The following is a 19,771-nucleotide window of genomic DNA, read 5'->3' on the forward strand; positions in this document are numbered from 1 at the left end:
GTGTGTATGTCATGTGTTTCTCGTTTTCTCTAACTCTTTTGCCGACAGATGCGTTAGCCCCATGGGTGATCTCACCCATGGGGTACATGCGAGCTGTTATTATTATTATTATTATTATTTGAAACTCGGATGTTGAGCCATAAATAAATGTAAAAGAGAAAAGGACATATGGATACGAGTTTAGAGTAACTCTCCATCACTGTAACATGATACTATATACAGTAAGAAAGTGCAATAACTAGGCACAAAACTGACAGAGTACTGAGACATTCGACGTCCTGACACCTAACTTTAACACATCTCCGTAGCGCTAACCGACAGCCTTCCAACTCGGAAGGTTCAAGGTTATGGAAAGACCAAAGAGGGGAAGGCAAGCGCAACGAAAACGAGCAAAAGCTACAGTCCCAACGGAACAAAGAATGTCGATTGTTACTGGACGATGACGAGACCAGTACGATATTTGACAAAGCTGGGACTGTAGCTTTTGCTCGTTTTCGTTGGGCTTGCCTTCCCCTCTTTGGTCTTTCCATAACCTTGAACCTTCCAAGTTGGAAGGCTGTCGGTTAGCGCTACGGAGATGTGTTAAAGTTAGGTGTCAGGACGTCGAATGTCTCAGTACTCTGTCAGTTTTGTGCCTAGTTATTGCACTTTTTGACTGTATATAGTATCATGTTACAGTGATGGAGAGTTACCCTAAACTCGTATCCATATTTCCTTTTCTCTTTTACATTATTATTATTATTATTATTATTATTTCAAAATTTTGAAGGACGCTTCACGCAGCTTCATTATACTTGAATTGTTTGCAGGCAACCTGCCTACACTCAAGAGAGCACTGCATTTCACACAAATCCATTGGTATCGTTACAACGTTTCGGTCTTTATGACCATCATCAGGAATGAAGTGGACATGGAAAGAACAGCAGTATAAAAGAAGGAGGCAAGCAAGCAAAGCGCGGTACATAGTGACAGCGCGCGTAGAGAAGTGCAAAGCACGTCATGGCGGGTGTGCATTACTACATATACATGACAACACAAGCACAAACGGCGAGGAAAGTAGATACTGCGCTACAGCAGTGATAACAGCCCAGTTCCAGTCTCACACCACCAGTGAGGTGTCTAGAGCCCCGCGCCACTCGCAGTAAGGTGGTGTTATAGCAGATCCCAGCCACTGTTATTGTTAATTTCCGGGGATCGCTCCCTGATATTGATCGCCTCCCGGATCCTCCTCCTGGGGCGGTCACGCTCAGAACCGAGAACCCGGATACCTGAGAAAGCCGTTGCTCCCAATGGCAATGGGTCAGATGCATGCTTGGCCGCGAAATGCTCACCCAGCGCGGTGCCGCTCACTGTGTTGCGTGCGTCGTCGTTGTGTTCTTTTGTCCTGGTAGCGAGGCTGCGGTACGTCTCTCCGACATATTTATCACCACATTTGCACTCCAGGTGGTATACAACATTTCGCTCCGTGCATGCCCCCGAACCGGACATGCAGGCGACACAAGCAGCTTTGGGCCGCCCCCGTTTACGGGGCCTGGACGGGTCTACATACCTGCGGCATGGTGGTTTGCGGAGGGCAGACGTGCAAATCATAGAACTTAGACGGCGGTTCCTGTAAATCAGCTGGGCATTTATCTTGTACTTCCGGAGTAATTTATGAATTTTGTTGTGGATATACTCGGTGTGAAACGGTAGGTTGAGGGTGACACGGTATTCATTCTGCACTCTGACACGTCGAGGGCGCATAGCTCGTTCACGTGCCGAAACTATAACTGACTCTGGGAAGTTGTTGAATTTTAGGATGTTGGTTACTTTTTCTTCACTTCTTTTTAGGGTGTCGGCATCGGAGGATAGGCGGACGGCACGCAGGAACTCAGAGGAAGCAATTGCTTTCTTTTGCTGGTTGGGAACTGACGAGTTGTAGTCTGATACCAGTCCGCTGTGACATGGCTTGCGGTATAGTTCATAGGATATAGATCCATCTGGTGAGACATGGACGGTCGTGTCCATGAAATTGATTGAGCCAGTCAACTCCGTGGATTGGTGAGTGAATTTAATATTAGGATCGGCATTATTGAAGTGATCTAGGAAACTCTGCAGAAGTTCCGGACCGAGGTTCCACACAATGAAAACATCATCGATGTAGCGCTTGTACAGAACTGGGCTGGCAGGTGCACTACGCAAGAGCGAACTCTCTAGGTCATGCATGTACAGGATGGCAAAGGGGGGCGCTAGGTTATTGCCCATAGCCACACCATCCTTCTGGTGGTACACCTGCGCTCCAAACCGGAAGTAGTTGGAGCTCAGCACATGTGCGAGGAGCTCCTTGACCTGCCCAATTCGGAAACCGAACAGATCGATGCTGCCCTCGTGTTGTCGGAGGACTCTCATGACTGCTGCAATGCCATCGTTAATCGAGATGCTAGGGTAAAGGGCCACCACATCCATAGTCACAATGATGGTGCCGGGCGGGGCCTTGAGGTTGGGAAACGCGCTCCTCATACACTGGAGTGCTTCAACAGTGTTCTCCAGGTGTGCTGGCACGAACTGGAGACATTGATTGAGGATGCGTTCGAGGACTATGGAGATGTTTGTAACTGGGCTGCCGCAGGCCGCAACGACTGGTCTGAGAGGAATATTGGACTTGTGGTCTTTTGGAAGGCCGTACATTTCAGGGAAGCTGTTGTCACCCGGCATCACGGCTGTGTATAAATCCTTTTCCAAGGATCCCTCGCAAACTCGGCGGAGTATCTTTCGTGTCTCCTCCTCCCACTGGTCGATAGTAAGCTCAACTTTCTCAAACCGGGACTCGTCCGACAACAGGGATTCTGCCTTCTTCAGGTAAGTGGTCATTTTCATTGCTACAAATTTGTTGCTTTTATCAGATTTTTTTATGATGACCAACTCGTCCTTGCCGACCTTCATGAGCTGCTCACGATCAGAGTGAGACAGGTTCGGCTGCGGCACTCGCGAGTTTTTGTACAGGGCCATTGCTTCGCGCTTGAAGCTCGCCAGGCTGTACTCTTCGTCCTTGGACAGTTTAGGGCCCTGCTGGAAACCATGTGCCTTCAGGTGCCAGATCTTGGGTTCAAATTTGGCGGGACCTCCGTCAGCCATAGATGGCTGCTGTTCCGAGGACTGCCCCCACCAGCGAAGAGAGTACGCCATTCTTTCGACGCCCACCTCGACGTCTTGCATAACTCTCTGGTTGGCTTTGCCAGCCGACGGAACAAAGCCCGGCCCGAGTCTAAGGAGGTCCAGCGCCTCACTCGACTTCCCCCATTGCCAGCTGCCTGCAGGTGGTCACCGCAACAATGTCACGACGCAAGACCTCTCGGGATGTGCTCTTGACTTAGACAACTGTGTGTCGAGTGCCGCAGCCGAACCTGTCTCACTCTGATCGTGAGCAGCTCATGAAGGTCGGCAAGGACGAGTCGGTCATCATAAAAAAATCTGATAAAAGCAACAAATTTGTAGCAATGAAAATGACCACTTACCTGAAGAAGGCAGAATCCCTGTTGTCGGACGAGTCCCGGTTTGAGAAAGTTGAGCTTACTATCGACCAGTGGGAGGAGGAGACCCGAAAGATACTCCGCCGAGTTTGCGAGGGATCCTTGGAAAAGGATTTATACACAGCCGTGATGCCGGGTGACAACAGCTTCCCTGAAATGTACGGCCTTCCAAAAGACCACAAGTCCAATATTCCTCTCAGACCAGTCGTTGCGGCCTGCGGCAGCCCAGTTACAAACATCTCCATAGTCCTCGAACGCATCCTCAATCAATGTCTCCAGTTCGTGCCAGCACACCTGGAGAACACTGTTGAAGCACTCCAGTGTATGAGGAGCGCGTTTCCCAACCTCAAGGCCCCGCCCGGCACCATCATTGTGACTATGGATGTGGTGGCCCTTTACCCTAGCATCTCGATTAACGATGGCATTGCAGCAGTCATGAGAGTCCTCCGACAACACGAGGGCAGCATCGATCTGTTCGGTTTCCGAATTGGGCAGGTCAAGGAGCTCCTCGCACATGTGCTGAGCTCCAACTACTTCCGGTTTGGAGCGCAGGTGTACCACCAGAAGGATGGTGTGGCTATGGGCAATAACCTAGCGCCCCCCCTTTGCCATCCTGTACATGCATGACCTAGAGAGTTCGCTCTTGCGTAGTGCACCTGCCAGCCCAGTTCTGTACAAGCGCTACATCGATGATGTTTTCATTGTGTGGAACCTCGGTCCGGAACTTCTGCAGAGTTTCCTAGATCACTTCAATAATGCCGATCCTAATATTAAATTCACTCACCAATCCACGGAGTTGACTGGCTCAATCAATTTCATGGACACGACCGTCCATGTCTCACCAGATGGATCTATATCCTATGAACTATACCGCAAGCCATGTCACAGCGGACTGGTATCAGACTACAACTCGTCAGTTCCCAACCAGCAAAAGAAAGCAATTGCTTCCTCTGAGTTCCTGCGTGCCGTCCGCCTATCCTCCGATGCCGACACCCTAAAAAGAAGTGAAGAAAAAGTAACCAACATCCTAAAATTCAACAACTTCCCAGAGTCAGTTATAGTTTCGGCACGTGAACGAGCTATGCGCCCTCGACGTGTCAGAGTGCAGAATGAATACCGTGTCACCCTCAACCTACCGTTTCACACCGAGTATATCCACAACAAAATTCATAAATTACTCCGGAAGTACAAGATAAATGCCCAGCTGATTTACAGGAACCGCCGTCTAAGTTCTATGATTTGCACGTCTGCCCTCCGCAAACCACCATGCCGCAGGTATGTAGACCCGTCCAGGCCCCGTAAACGGGGGCGGCCCAAAGCTGCTTGTGTCGCCTGCATGTCCGGTTCGGGGGCATGCACGGAGCGAAATGTTGTATACCACCTGGAGTGCAAATGTGGTGATAAATATGTCGGAGAGACGTACCGCAGCCTCGCTACCAGGACAAAAGAACACAACGACGACGCACGCAACACAGTGAGCGGCACCGCGCTGGGTGAGCATTTCGCGGCCAAGCATGCATCTGACCCATTGCCATTGGGAGCAACGGCTTTCTCAGGTATCCGGGTTCTCGGTTCTGAGCGTGACCGCCCCAGGAGGAGGATCCGGGAGGCGATCAATATCAGGGAGCGATCCCCGGAAATTAACAATAACAGTGGCTGGGATCTGCTATAACACCACCTTACTGCGAGTGGCGCGGGGCTCTAGACACCTCACTGGTGGTGTGAGACTGGAACTGGGCTGTTATCACTGCTGTAGCGCAGTATCTACTTTCCTCGCCGTTTGTGCTTGTGTTGTCATGTATATGTAGTAATGCACACCCGCCATGACGTGCTTTGCACTTCTCTACGCGCGCTGTCACTATGTACCGCGCTTTGCTTGCTTGCCTCCTTCTTTCATACTGCTGTTCTTTCCATGTCCACTTCATTCCTGATAATGATCATAAAGACCGAAACGTTGTAACGATACCAATGGATTTGTGTGAAATGCAGTGCTCATTATTATTATTATTATTATTATTATTATTATTATTTGAAACTCGGGTATTGAGCCAATAATAAAAGGAGAAAGGGAAAAGGACATATGGAAACGAGTTAAGAGTAACTCTCCACCACTGTAACTAGATACTATATACAGTCAGAAAGTGCAACAACTAGGCACAAAACTCACAGAGTACTGAGACATTCGACGTCCTGACACCTAGCTTCAACACATCTCCGTAGCGCTAACCGACAGCCTTCCAACTTGGAAGGTTCGAGGTTATGGAAAGACCAAAGAGGGGAAGGCAAGCGCAACGAAAACGAGCACAAGCTACAGTCCCAACGGAACAAAGAATGTCGATTGTCACTGGACGATGACGAGACCAGTAGGCGATTTGACAAAGCGGTCTAACTACAATTCGAAGCAGCAAAGCAGCACACCACCCAACTTGGGTGGGTCAAAAATATCCCCTCTTTGGTCTTTCCATAACCTCGAACCTTCCAAGTTGGAAGGCTGTCGGTTAGCGCTACGGAGATGTGTTGAAGCTAGGTGTCAGGACGTCGAATGTCTCAGTATTCTGTCAGTTTTGTGCCTAGTTGTTGCACTTTCTGACTGTATATAGTATCTAGTTACAGTGGTGGAGAGTTACTCTTAACTCGTTTCCATATGTCCTTTTCCCTTTCTCCTTTTATTATTGGCTCAATACCCGAGTTTCAAATTGCACACCTGATGAGCCGTCACGAACCATACGGCGAAACGTACGTCGTGTGAAACAACTTGTTTTGTAGTTAACTAGTCCATCGCAATGTCATGCATGAGGAGTACTGTAGGAGTTTAGATTTCGGCTTGTACAATTCGTTCTCGCAAAGCTTCCCCCTTCTTAACTTATCTTTGATATTTTTGACCCACCCAAGTTGGGTGGTGTGCTGCTTTGCTGCTTCGAATTGTAGTTAGACCGCTTTGTCAAATCGCCTACTGGTCTCGTCATCGTCCAGTGACAATCGACATTCTTTGTTCCGTTGGGACTGTAGCTTGTGCTCGTTTTCGTTGCGCTTGCCTTCCCCTCTTTGGTCTTTCCATAACCTCGAACCTTCCAAGTTGGAAGGCTGTCGGTTAGCGCTACGGAGATGTGTTGAAGCTAGGTGTCAGGACGTCGAATGTCTCAGTACTCTGTCAGTTTTGTGCCTAGTTGTTGCACTTTCTGACTGTATATAGTATCTAGTTACAGTGGTGGAGAGTTACTCTTAACTCGTTTCCATATGTCCTTTTCCCTTTCTCCTATTATTATTATTATTATTATTATTATACACACAGATACAAAAACACTTGCCTTTTTGACCTTTTGGCCTTTTGACGCTGGAGGTCATGATAGCGTTGCATACAGCGGAAGCCATAGCAACTTGTACTGGGACTGCACCATTCAATAGCTTGCAAGGCTGAAGATTTTAACTCCGCTATTCAGCCTGGTCTACACAACACAACTATATGAAGTGGCTTTTTCGGGCTGGTGAATCCCCTACCTTTTGATCTTTTTTCCTCATTTCTATTCCACACAAACATCACACCGCATACTCTGGCATGCACTGGTTGTTACCACGCAGCAGAATGAAAGAAAAGTCAAGAGGAGTTTGAGAAAATTAAGAAAGACGTGTGTGACCATAGTCTTCATGAATCGAACCTGCCACATCTCGATCGGAAATCGACTGCACTTAGAACTGCACCATATGAGACACACACGCATGCACACACACACACACACACACACACACACACACATACATGCCAGTGGCGTAGGAAGTGGGGGGGGGGGGCAAGGGGGTTGCCAGGTTACCCAAACCTTTTGGTGGATGTAGAGCCAAACCTCAGTGACCATGTTTGCACGTGCAAGCGAGAAGCATGCAGATCAATCAGTACAAGTCATGCAATCAGCTCGATCGTAGTCAGAGCTGACCCTGCAGTGGGTTCTGTTGTCATGTACAGTGCTGACCCGCAGAGAAATCCAACGTCATGAATAGAGTATCGCCGCGTTCGAGTGCACAGACCAGTATGTGTAGTGTTAGGGCAGTGTAGTGCACAGACCAGTATGTGTAGTGTTAGGGTAGTGTAGTGCACAGACCAGTATGTGTAGTGTTAGGGCAGTGTAGTGCACAGACCAGTATGTGTAGTGTTAGGGCAGTGTAGTGCACAGACCAGTATGTGTAGTGTTAGGGCAGTCTAGTGCACAGACCAGTATGTGTAGTGTTAGGGCAGTGTAGTGCACAGACCAGTATGTGTAGTGTTAGGGCAGTGTAGTGCACAGACCAGTATGTGTAGTGTTAGGGCAGTGTAGTGCACAGACCAGTATGTGTAGTGTTAGGGCAGTGTAGTGCACAGACCAGTATGTGTAGTGTTAGGGCAGTGTAGTGCACAGACCAGTATGTGTAGTGTTAGGGCAGTGTAGTGCACAGACCAGTATGTGTAGTGTTAGGGTAGTGTAGTGCACAGACCAGTATGTGTAGTGTTAGGGCAGTGTAGTGCACAGACCAGTATGTGTAGTGCTAGGGCAGTGTAGTGCACAGACCAGTATGTGTAGTGTTAGGGCAGTGTAGTGCACAGACCAGTACCGTAAAGTACCGCCAGAGCGCCCCGTCTCGCGAGAGCGCCCCACCTTGATTTTACAGCCAGAGAAAGGAAAATCGTATGGCAGAGTGCAACGAAGTGTGTACGATGTGAGAATCTTAGTGTACTAAGGTCACACTTGGCAGGTTTTTGTGTGGAGCTTGTGTCCACTCGAAGGTACGGATTGACTGCAAACCGTGCAATATGTGTACAAGGTTCATGTCGTATAACCTACAGACAGCAGACCACCTCCACGCTACGACCACGAAAGGATGAGATGGTGGGGCGCTCTGGCGGTACTTTACGGTATGTGTAGTGTTAGGGCAGTGTAGTGCACAGACCAGTATGTGTGGTGTTAGGGCAGTGTTAGGGCAGTGTAGTGCACAGACCAGTATGTGTAGTGTTAGGGCAGTGTAGTGCACAGATCAGTATGTGTAGTGTTAGGGCAGTGTAGTGCACAGATCAGTATGTGTGGTGTTAGGGCAGTGTTAGGGCAGTGTAGTGCACAGATCAGTATGTGTAGTGTTAGGGCAGTGTAGTGCACAGACCAGTATGTGTAGTGTTAGGGCAGTGTAGTGTAGTGTAGTGTAGTGTAGTGCCCAGCACCGCTATTTTATTCATGAGGTTGGATTTCTCTTTGGCCAGCACTGTACAGTGTACTTGACAGGCGCTAGGCTCAGAAAATCTATACTGGATGACATCTAGAATACTTCAAGTAGAAGCGAGTGACACCGGCGTGAAGCATGATCGCTAGATCCTGGCATGGTCGTCTTTGAATCGTAGCTGCTAATTTAAAAGCGTTGTTTTCCGTGGGCGGTTTTCTTCGAAATGGGAAAGGCGGCAGTACTTTGCTTCAGTCAGAGTCAGTTCTTCTCATTGCTATATCGCAGCTTTCTGGATAAAACCACTCTCCAGAAGAGGTTTTTGAGACTTACTTCAAGACTTACTGTTACTTGTCGGAGAGCAAGGTACGACTGAACAGTGGTAATACATTTCAACATGTTCATAGAGAAACTGAGCCCGAGGCTTGCACCTATCATTCGATGATCTCTAGATGATTAATATTCACCAGGGTCACATTAGTCATCTACACTATCGTGGAAAATTCGTTATGAACGGAGCATGCTACTCCTAGTCGCAGGGTTTTATCACTGGCATGTGATGAGCCGTTGTAGTTGACGAGTGTGGTTACGAGTTTTTTTACGTCTGACGTCTTGCTCCCCCAACCGGGAGCATGGCGTCCATTGACTTCGGAAATTTGGATAGTGAAGGCTTGGAGTCAGGCAAAGGCCAATAACGTCAAGTGGGCCGGCCTGAGCCGGGTGCAATTGGTAGGCGCCCTGAGGGGAAAGTTGCAGCCACTGGACGATCAGATCGACACACACAGGGTCACAAAGCAGGCAGGCGGATATGGATGTACCAGTACTGATGCTACTGCGCTAACGAAGATGATGGTTGACCTGATGGAGACGGTCCGAAACCTGGTAGCAGAAGTTTCCGACCTACGAAAAATCTCTCTCGAAAAGGAGAAAAGAAAAGATGCCGCCATTGCAGAACTCAGGGAGGAGCTTCGCGCCCTGACACAACACCACCAGCCCATAAATGTCTCTAATCGCGCCCTCGACAGCCACCAGGATGAGTACTCGTACCCAGCAGCTACAAACATTCCCGCCACGGGTGTACCAGTACCCGCATCCGCACCAACAGGGCTTGAATCTGCAGCTCTGGGCGAGACGTACGCTAGTCGTACCTTCTCTACACCACGAACAAGCAACGCCAGTCGTACTACTGACAAGCATGTCAGCATCAAGTACGACTGGTCGATCGTACGTGAAGCCGCCAACCGCCACAGGAAGCCCGCAGATCTGCGTGGAGGTAAGAAAATAACACGCAGAGTTGTATTCGTTGGGGGCATCAATATCAACTGCAGTGCTGATGATCTTGTTGCGTACTGTAGAAAGAAGAATGTGGAAGTTACTGGCTGTAAACTGATCCGCTCCAGAACAGTGTATGGCACGTTGTACGCACATCTGACAGTTGCTGAGCATGACGAAAGAAATGTTCTGGAAAACGATTTCTGGCCCGAGCATGTAACAGCACGAGAACCCACCCCTCACCAAGAAATCATAAACTGTGGTGTTGAATCCACACGCACCCAACTTTTTTTCCCACTAGGACCACATCGACACCATCATCTAACAGTGTGTCAGGGCAACTGAACCCAGATGCACCTACCTTCACTCTCCCATCACCATACGATACCTCAGCCTTCATACCAAACAAACATCCCCATCATATGCGGCTAGCCACAACCAATGCTTGCAGCTGGTACCCAAAGGCCGATGAAATTAATAACATATTTGGTACTTCAGACATGGACATATTAGGCATCACCGAAACCTGGCTAACTCAGAAAATTCCTAACTCTGTATTATTGCCAACTGCCGCTTTTGACATAGTGCGAAGAGACCGCCCATCTCATGTCGCTCTGCGTGGCGGTGGTGTTGCTTTCTTACTCCGACCAGGACTCGCCTACGGAAGACGAGCAGACCTCGAGCCTGCCAACACCAACCTTGAAATCCTATGCATTCAACTTAAAAATGGCCACAAAGATGTCTATATTTTCTGCTGTTATCGGCCACCAAGGCAGGATCATTCAACCTTCCTCTCTGGCTTGCGTGAGTCCATCTCTTCCATTACGGACACTACGGCTTCCATTATCATCCTCGGTGACTTTAATGCTCGGCACAACGAATGGTATAGCCAGGACCCGAACACTGCTGCTGGAAGATGCCTTGTCGAACTGCTGGATGATACTGGTTTTACACAACTTGTACGCGACCGCCCAACACGTTTCTCCACCGCAGGTCAGAGCTCTTCTCTCCTGGACCTTGTTCTCTGTAACCAACCATTCCTCATCCACAACCTCACCACACTTCCCCCTGTTTCTGATCACTGTCCTGTGGAATTTGATCTCGCAATACAGACTCGTTCCCAGCAACCAGTGCACTCTGATTTGCTCGTGAACAACTATGCAGCCACAGACTGGCCCGCACTTAATAACCACCTTTGGAGCCTCCCTCTTCTCGCTGCTGTACAAGAAGCCAGGAGTACAGATGAAGCATGGGTCTCCTGGCGAACACTAGTTGACACAGCCATATTATCTTTTGTTCCGAAGGTTCGAAAACGAACAAATCGTTATGGAAAGCCTTGGTTCACCTCTGTGCACCATCGCCTCCGTGAACGTCGAGATCGACTATTTGCTGCAGCAAAACGTGTCAATACCCCTGAGTGCTGGGCTGCTTATCGCATTTCAAGGAACTGCCTCGTCGCTGCCATCCGTAAAGCTAAACGTCACTTCTACGACCAGATGCCAGAAGGCCTTCATGCAGATCGAGGATCTTATGACTGGTGGAAGAGAGTCAAGAAAATGTGCCACATCAATTGTCCTCACACCGCTATACCTGATATGCAAGGAGTCGATACCTCAGCGGTTACCGACCCTGAGAAAGCGAACATCTTCTGTCAACAGTTCGCCAAGAATAGTCAAGCTACACCGTCGTCGGATGCAGATCATCGTGATCTCGCCATGCCTTCTTCTTCGGAAACATTTGCCATCCGCCCTCTGTCTATCGTAGAAGTATTCAAGGCACTGTCGACCCTAAGTGTGCGAAAGTCTACAGCTGGCAGTCTTCCTAACAGGATCCTACGAGAGACAGCAGAAGTGCTCGCCCAATCCCTCACTGCTCTCTTTAACCGCTGCACCACTTACCGATCCCAACCCCTTGAGTGGAAAGTTGCAATCGTTACCCCAATTTACAAGGGTAAGGGAAGTCGCAATGACCCTGCTAACTACCAGCCGATATCTCTGCTGAATGGTGTGGCAAAATGCTACGAAGCGTTAATCAGCCACCAGGTGTATGCGTTTGTAGCGAAACACAAACTACTGTCGCCGAAACAGTTCGGATTTCGCCACCACTGAAGCACGGTTGACCAACTTGTGTATATCACATCAACTGTCAGCTCTGCATTTGATAACCGGGCCCAGTGTGATGCCGTCTTTCTCGATTTCTCGAAGGCATTTGATCGTACCAGCCATCGCCTCCTAGCCTCATGTCTGTCCGGTTGGTGTGCACCTGACTCATTCGCGTGGATGATGGACTTCCTGGAAGGCCGATCGATGTCTGTGCGGGTCGGAACCTCCTTATCAACCCATATGTCGCTCACCGCTGGTGTGCCACAAGGCTCCCACCTAGGCCCTCTATTATTCAACCTTTCTATCAACTCCCTTCCCAGCATTCCCCAATCCAGCGATCTGACTCTGTTTGCGGATGATTCCAACATGGTCTGCGTTTCTCCGCCTACTGTCGTACCCGCCGCGCACACTGCCTCCCTGCAACTGGACCTTGATAGATGTGTGAACTAGTCTCATAAAGCTGAAGCAGTTTTCAATGCTAACAAATGTGTCCATGTTCCCTTTCGCAGACCTAAATCAAACTCACCTGATCCCAGGACCGTCACCATGGCCAGTAGGTTACTGACCCAGCCCTCTTCCCACCGCCATCTGGGCATCATCCTCACTGCTTCACTCAATCTGTACCCCCATATTCAACACATTACCAGCAAATTTCGAGGTCGGGTTTTTCTTTTAAACCACATGTCCAACTTCCTTCCTTTTCCTGCTGTGAATCTTTTGTATAAATGTTAGGGCCGAAACGATTGCCCATTGTGCCTTAACGATTAACCGATAGCACTAACGATCGATTTATTGGTTTTACCGATTTTCCGAACAAGTTTTATACGTGTCATGTTGGACATCAGTATACAGCAAAAACAATTAAATTTGTTCAACTAGATACAGGTACGTATGGGTGAAAGATCCACACATGCCCAAAAAAGACCAAAATGAAATTTGCAATTGATATGAGCAGTGTTCCTCTGCCATTAAACATCAACGATCAGTCGTCTGTCTTCTACATTGGAGAGGGGTCGACTGGAATCGACAGTCCAGTCGATGATCGACTCCGTCAACATGCCTGAGCGCCTGCTGTCGCACGTTCGCAGGTTATCTGTGCCGAAGAACGCCGTGACGGGCTTCATTCCAGCACTGTTTGTCGCATTTTCACTGCGCTCAACATTGCTGGTAGTCGCCGTTGCTGTCGACTGGGTTGCTGATCCTTTCCCTACCGCAGCGGCGTACTGGTCTTTATGAGTAGAAATCAGGTGCTGGAACAAGTTGGTTGTGCCGCTTTGACGGACGAACTCGCGGTTGCATGAATTGCATCTCCCTAAGCTATCAGCGTCCTCGAAATATGCCCACGCTGGCGATCTCTTGGTCAGACTAACTTTCGCTTTTCCAGGCGGCAGCATTGTCACTGCTCTCCTCGCCAAAAATCAAAACTAACTAAGTTTTTGACAAGAACTGAACCAATTAGAAGGACGGCAGCCACACTCACAGTGTCGCTACAACCTAACAGTAAAGAAGCTTTCCGGTTGTTACATTTTCCGGCTACGCTGACTAGTGCAGTGAATGTAGTGACTATGTACGACTACCCAAAAAGGATCAAGCGCGCAATGATTGTACGGACCTACAGCTTCATGCACGACGTCGTGTACTTCGACGTTCATGTACTTGTGCGCATGACGCACGTGCATGATGCCATGCATGGTCTGCATGTACTGACGTCATGACCGCTCTCGCACTGTACAGTCATAAAAAAACTCATAATCGATAAATCGTTATCGATCATAACGATTATCGATTTCATCCATAACAATTGATATACGAGTAATCGGTATAATCGTTTCGGCCCTAATAAATGTTATGTTCGTCCCCTCCTTGAATATGCTGTTCCCGTTTGGATGTTTTCCGTTTCAGCCACCATGTCCACAACCCTTGATAAACTGCAGGCTACTGCTGCTAGAGCATACTTAAATAGTAAACTCAAGCGTCGGCCTGACCGGACGACTTCCAAAGAAGACCTCAATGTTCTGTCCTCTTGGGAATCTTTAGCATGGCGACGGCAGATTCTTGGCCTTGTCTATTTCCACCATGTATTCTCCCAATACCCCTCCTTGTTGTCTCACTTCGAGCTACTCTCTTCCGAAAGCAGTCGGCACCCTTCATCCATAATTCTTCCTAAAGCTGGCACCTTCTTTCGTAAATCAACCCTTTTTCTTTGAGTGTTGCCTGGAATAAACTTCCTGAAGATATTCGTTCACTCTCTACAACAGCGAAATTTAGTATTGCTGTTCGTCGGTATCATTCGCAATCTATGTTTTCTTTGAAAGGTATTCCTGACTTTTGTGTCTAGGCTAACCACATCTATGATAGTTTCAATAGTTTGTGTATATGTCAGTTATAGTAGTCCGCAATGCTGCTTTTCTAATTCTCATTATGATTAGCATGCAATGTACTACCCGAAGTACTGAATTTACTTCTTCTGTACTCTATATTCTAATGTATCTTCTACCTTTTCTCCCTTACGAACGTTTTGTTTTTTCACGGCTGAGCGTAGCGAAAGAGTGCAAAAAACGTATTTTTCACTCACAAATATTTTTGTGCATTTGCTCTTGTTCTGCGCAACTCCGTTGAACCTGCCATCGTGGTCTTTGTTTTTCCTCGTGGTAGTTGAAGTTTTCAAGTGCTCCAGTTTTTAGTTTCCACTCGCAGCCACACAACACCACAACTCATCTTATTATTTTTTCAGAGTAGATCTACAGTGTAATAGTCCAGAAGAAAGAAATGACAGTGCCGTGCGCCGTCTATAATGAATCGGTCCAGCCTACAAAAGATCCACATCGCCTGATTGGGCCTGCAAGCTGATGTACCAGTAACCTGACGTTTTTGGGAGCTGCAGATCGATCTGCGAAAGGCGGAAACAGCTAAAACGAGCTGAGCGCAATCCGCCACACACAAGCAAGTTTGGTACCAGGCGGAGCAGAGTCACCGTTGACAGCTACACAAATCAGGGCGTTTCGGACGACCAGCAAAGATTGTGGAAGTAAAATTTAGTTGACAAAACAATTGGTCACTCAGTTCCGACATGTCGAGTCGACATCTACCTGTACCGCAACCATACTCCTCAAAGGCTTCAGCGAGTCCTTGAGAGTTTTCCGTGGGCGCAGAGATCGAGAGTCTACGGAGTCGGTGATGAGCGCTGTCGATCACAACATCGTGTCCCAAATGGTGGCGAAGCTCCTGGCAGAGGTGACACCGGAGTCATACTGAAGTAGTTGTCTGATATCGTGGCGAAGGGCAGCAAGGTCGTAGCTGTCTGTTGACAACACCAACCGGAGTTCACTGGGACAGCCAGCCAGTTTTCGCACCGCACATGGACCGGAGAGAAAAGATAAGTATCAGTACTTGAGACTGTGGATGTTTTTTCGATAATTTACGAAGTACATAGTCATGTAGTTGACACAATCGAAAGGGGTGTACATGCCGTCGTATTCAAGGGAGCAAACAAACGCCCAGCCCGTACCGCCCTAGGCCCTACACAGGGTGCATGATCAATGTAACGGGACCATCAGAATGTTATGGATGTGCAGAGCGATGGACATGACTGTATCGTGTTTGTAGAGACAACCATGAACAACAACCATGAACAACAGTGATGACACATGGTTGTGTATGGCTTAATGCCATGATGAGAGAGAAGCCCGATGGGCAGTGATGACACATGGTTGTGTATGGCTTGATGCCATGATGAGGGAGAAGCCCGATGGGCAGTGATGGCACATGGTTGTGTATGGCTTGATGCCATGATGAGAGAGAAGCCCGATGGTCAGTGATGACACATGATGGTGTATGACTTGATGAACGATCATGTGGTTATGAATGATCACAGACATGTTGAAACCGAGTGAGAGAGAGAGAGTGAGATTTACATAGAGGTATGTGGGTTTTTATGTCTCGGTACCAGCTTTTCACCCCGTTTTTTGTCGGGGCACGCGGAGGAGTGTACGTGCACTGGCAGTACGTGTGTGTGTGTGTGTGTGTGTGTGTGTGTGTGTGTGTACAGTATGTGTGTGTGTGTGTGTGTGTGTGTGTGTGTGTGTGTGTGTGTGTGTACAGTACGTGTGGGTACGGTGAGTGTGTGTGTGGGTACAGTGAATGTGCGTAAGGGTGCATGTGTGTGCAGTAAATGTGTGAGGGGCGGACGTGTGCATTCGATACAGGATTCCTTCTCTTGCAGGAACTGAACGGACGTCCAGCCCCATTACGGAAGTACAGCACCTCACATTGAATTTACTGGCAGTACTACTCCATGATGTAGCACTCGCAACCTAGCAGGGGAACTTTCGGGCATTTCGCAGAGATTTTGTCTGCTCGGAGTGCACTGCTGATCATGTTATCCTGGCTGATGTGTGCTCGCCCGGTTGCCACCGGACCCAACCTGGCCTACTAGTGAGCATCCCAGGGCAAGTCTGGCCGGGTCTCCATAATGTTCGTAGTAACTATACACTTGGCCACAGATGGTGGTCACAGTGCCCAAGACTTTGGCACACTGGCGCCATGCGCCACACTGCTCGTTTTCCTTGTCCAAACCTATGTGTGCTGCTCTCCTATCGGCCTCACTATCCTTTACATCGTGAGTGTGATTGCTCTGGTAGACCACTACCCCATGTACTGAACAGTCGCTTTGTGAGTGAAAAGTTTTGTTTTTTCACGGCTGAGCGTAGCGAAAGAGTGCAAAAAACGTATTTTTCACTCACAAATATTTTTGTGCATTTGCTCTTGTTCTGCGCAACTCCGTTGAACCTGCCATCGTGGTCTTTGTTTTTCCTCGTGGTAGTTGAAGTTGCCCGCCCACCCACCCTGGTTTCATGGGAGTCGTCCGCTGTTCTTCTTGACAATCTATGCCTATGTGTGTGGCTTATGATTATGACATACACCGGTTATTACATACCATTTCTTGCTATCTCTATTCTTGGGTCTGACTGGCAGCGGGGCAGGAATTAATGAAAATAGAAAGGTTTTTTGGCCGAAAGGCGTGTTTTTCCTCTAGCCCGGTTGAGCGGTCGCGGCTAGGAATGTAGGGAGTCATTGTTTTCAGGCGCTCCCCTGCTGCCCAGTCACCCATGCTCACCACTGGCCATGCTGTTTCACTTGATTTCACGGCCTTTTCTCCCGCTTGCTGGCGGTTCTTTGATGGATTTAGATGTTTTTCGGCTATTTATCTATTCTGTGGCTGCGAGTGTGGTTTTTTGCTTCTACTCATTTCTGGAAAACCACCACGGTGGTGAGTGTGATTGCTCTGGTAGACCACTACCGATTGCTCTGGTAGACCACTACCCCATGTACTGAACAGTCGCTTTGTGAGTGAAAACTACAAGTTTCTCAATTTCCATACTTACTTAGGAGACTCCCTTCGATAGGTATCTATTTGCCTCTGGAGGATCCGTGAAATAAAAATCAATCAATTAGTCCGGGGTTTTTGTTTGTAATAGCTGAAAATCGGGGGGTTCTTTAACGTAAACTTATCTCACTGTCCTTTCCAGTAAGTTTTGCTCTATGGTTTCCTCTACTTCACCATTACGGATACATTTCGCCTTCAGATAAATTTCTCCTTGGACATTGACCAGGCTGTCAGTCGGAGCTACTTCTGCAGTGGTCGCTGCATGCAATCTCTTGTATTCAACATACATGCACAGGACTTTCATTGTTCTTGTCCAGATTCGAGTACTAGTACAGTCTGTATTGGCTATAGAGTGACCGGATATAAGAATATATCGGCTACAGTGATATTGGTACGAAATATCAAAAGCAAAAGTAGATAATCAAGCGAGGTACAGAGGGCTTGATGGCTGATCAAAGCCCAAGGATCCAGCCCGAGGGCCGTAGGCCCAAGGGCTGGGCCCGAGGGCTTTGATCAGTTATCAAGCCCGACTGTACCTCGCTTGAATATGCTTCAGACGATCCGCAACATTTTTTTGATTTTGAATCAAACTCACTTCATTCTTTGGGTGATCTCGAGTGTGGACAATGTCGGCCTTTCGTTTGGGGTTTCAAAGCAGCCTGAAGTCTAAAGTGCACGTCGTTTTCGTCCCGTTCGTAAGTTTCACACAGAGATTACAGCAAAGGGAAAGTAATGTGAGTGGACGAAAAACCTGTTTCGTGAGAAATTTCTCAGGACTACGTGTCAAGAGCCAGACGTGGCTGAAGAGTCACGGAAGTATTTTCACTTCGACCATACACGCCTTGCTCACGCTGCATACTGCTGAGAGTTCTGCGGTGCTGGAGCTAGATTTCCAACTCCACAAGTTGAGAGCCACCGCATCCCCGACCACCACCCCTATCGGTTTCTTGTTCTTATAGCCAGATCACCTTGAAAAGACTGAGATTGGGCATGATCAGGGCTTTGATGGTTTTGTCGTACAGGTTGTCAATGACAGCGGGCTTTGATGGAATATCAAAAGCCCGCTCTCCGAGGCTGCTGATTGGTCGTAACCTAGCAAAGCCGAAGGGCACGTGGGTCGTTTGAACGTATTTTATCCAGTAAAAATATCACTATAACCAATATTATCGGATGTAATGATATATCGGATATTATGATGGCAACAAAAGAATCAAAACATGCATAACACACTGTATTATTATTATTATTATTATTTTTTTTTTGGATTGAGGAAAATGTTATTAACTCCAAAGCACGAAAAAGGCCAAAAACTAAACCAAGAACATATGCAATAACATGTTATTTATAAAGACAGGACAAGTGAATAATTAGTCAGTCCATTGTTCATGATGATCTTATTATCGGCTATAGTGATAACTTTAAAATACATGTAGGAATAATATCAAAGTCCCTATTTTGTTACTTTCTTCACGTTGCTTACTTTTAGTGTTATACATGTACATGTACATAACATAATTTTTTGTATGGAAATGTGGGCACTGTCAACTATGCAGCATGCTCATTTGTCAAAACGCCATGCTGGAAGTATTTCCTTGCTTTTCATGTGTCGATCAAAAAAATCGATCGCACGCATATAGTGATGCATCGGTTATAGTGATAAAATCACGGAAATCAAAAGGGTACGCTATAGTCGATACAGACTGTACTAGGTTTTCACATGTCCAGTGATGGAGAGTGAAATACTTGAACAATTATAACTTTCTGTAGAAGGACTACCGGTACGACCACACCAGTATATGAGCAGGTGAGTGGCTGGAAGTCCCCCCCCCCCCCTCCCAAACTAAAACATCTTCCTACGCCACTGCATGCACACACATGTATACACTTCTCGCACTTGTTCACTTCTGAAAACTTGGGTCTCCTCGACGGAGGGCAGAGAATTTTAAAAGGAATCTTGGAAAGGTGATTCAATTGGCTTGTGAACCGCCCAACACCTGAAACCCTCTGAAATGTCCAAACTCTGCGTGGATTTGACATTCCCGTATGTCACGTGATTGTCGCCTTGGAGTTGACCAATGACAGATCAAACAGCGCGGGCTGGAAAGCGCGGTCCTGCCTGCTCAAAGGTGATGGAACTGGATCCACTGCCTGTCGTCAAGTGACGACGGGCAGGAACGGATTCCACTGCCCGTCGTCAAGTGACGACGGGCAGGAACGGATTCCACTGCCCGTCGTCACTTGACGACGGGCAGGAACGGATTCAACTGGCCGTCGCCGGGCAGTAGCCACTGGACTGACTCTACTTCAAGGTCTTTCAAGTTTCA

The 19,771-nt window shown here is 47.9% G+C and overlaps 1 protein-coding gene across 2 annotated transcripts in view; it reads right to left on the reverse strand.

Moving 5' to 3' along the window:
* LOC135811199 (E3 ubiquitin-protein ligase TRIM71-like) overlaps nt 1-19,771 on the reverse strand; it is a 214,801-nt gene that overhangs the window by 46,488 nt on the left and 148,542 nt on the right. The window lies entirely within an intron of this gene.

The sequence above is a fragment of the Sycon ciliatum genome, chromosome 3 (assembly GCF_964019385.1).
Source record: "Sycon ciliatum chromosome 3, ocSycCili1.1, whole genome shotgun sequence".
Classification (NCBI taxonomy): domain Eukaryota; kingdom Metazoa; phylum Porifera; class Calcarea; order Leucosolenida; family Sycettidae; genus Sycon; species Sycon ciliatum.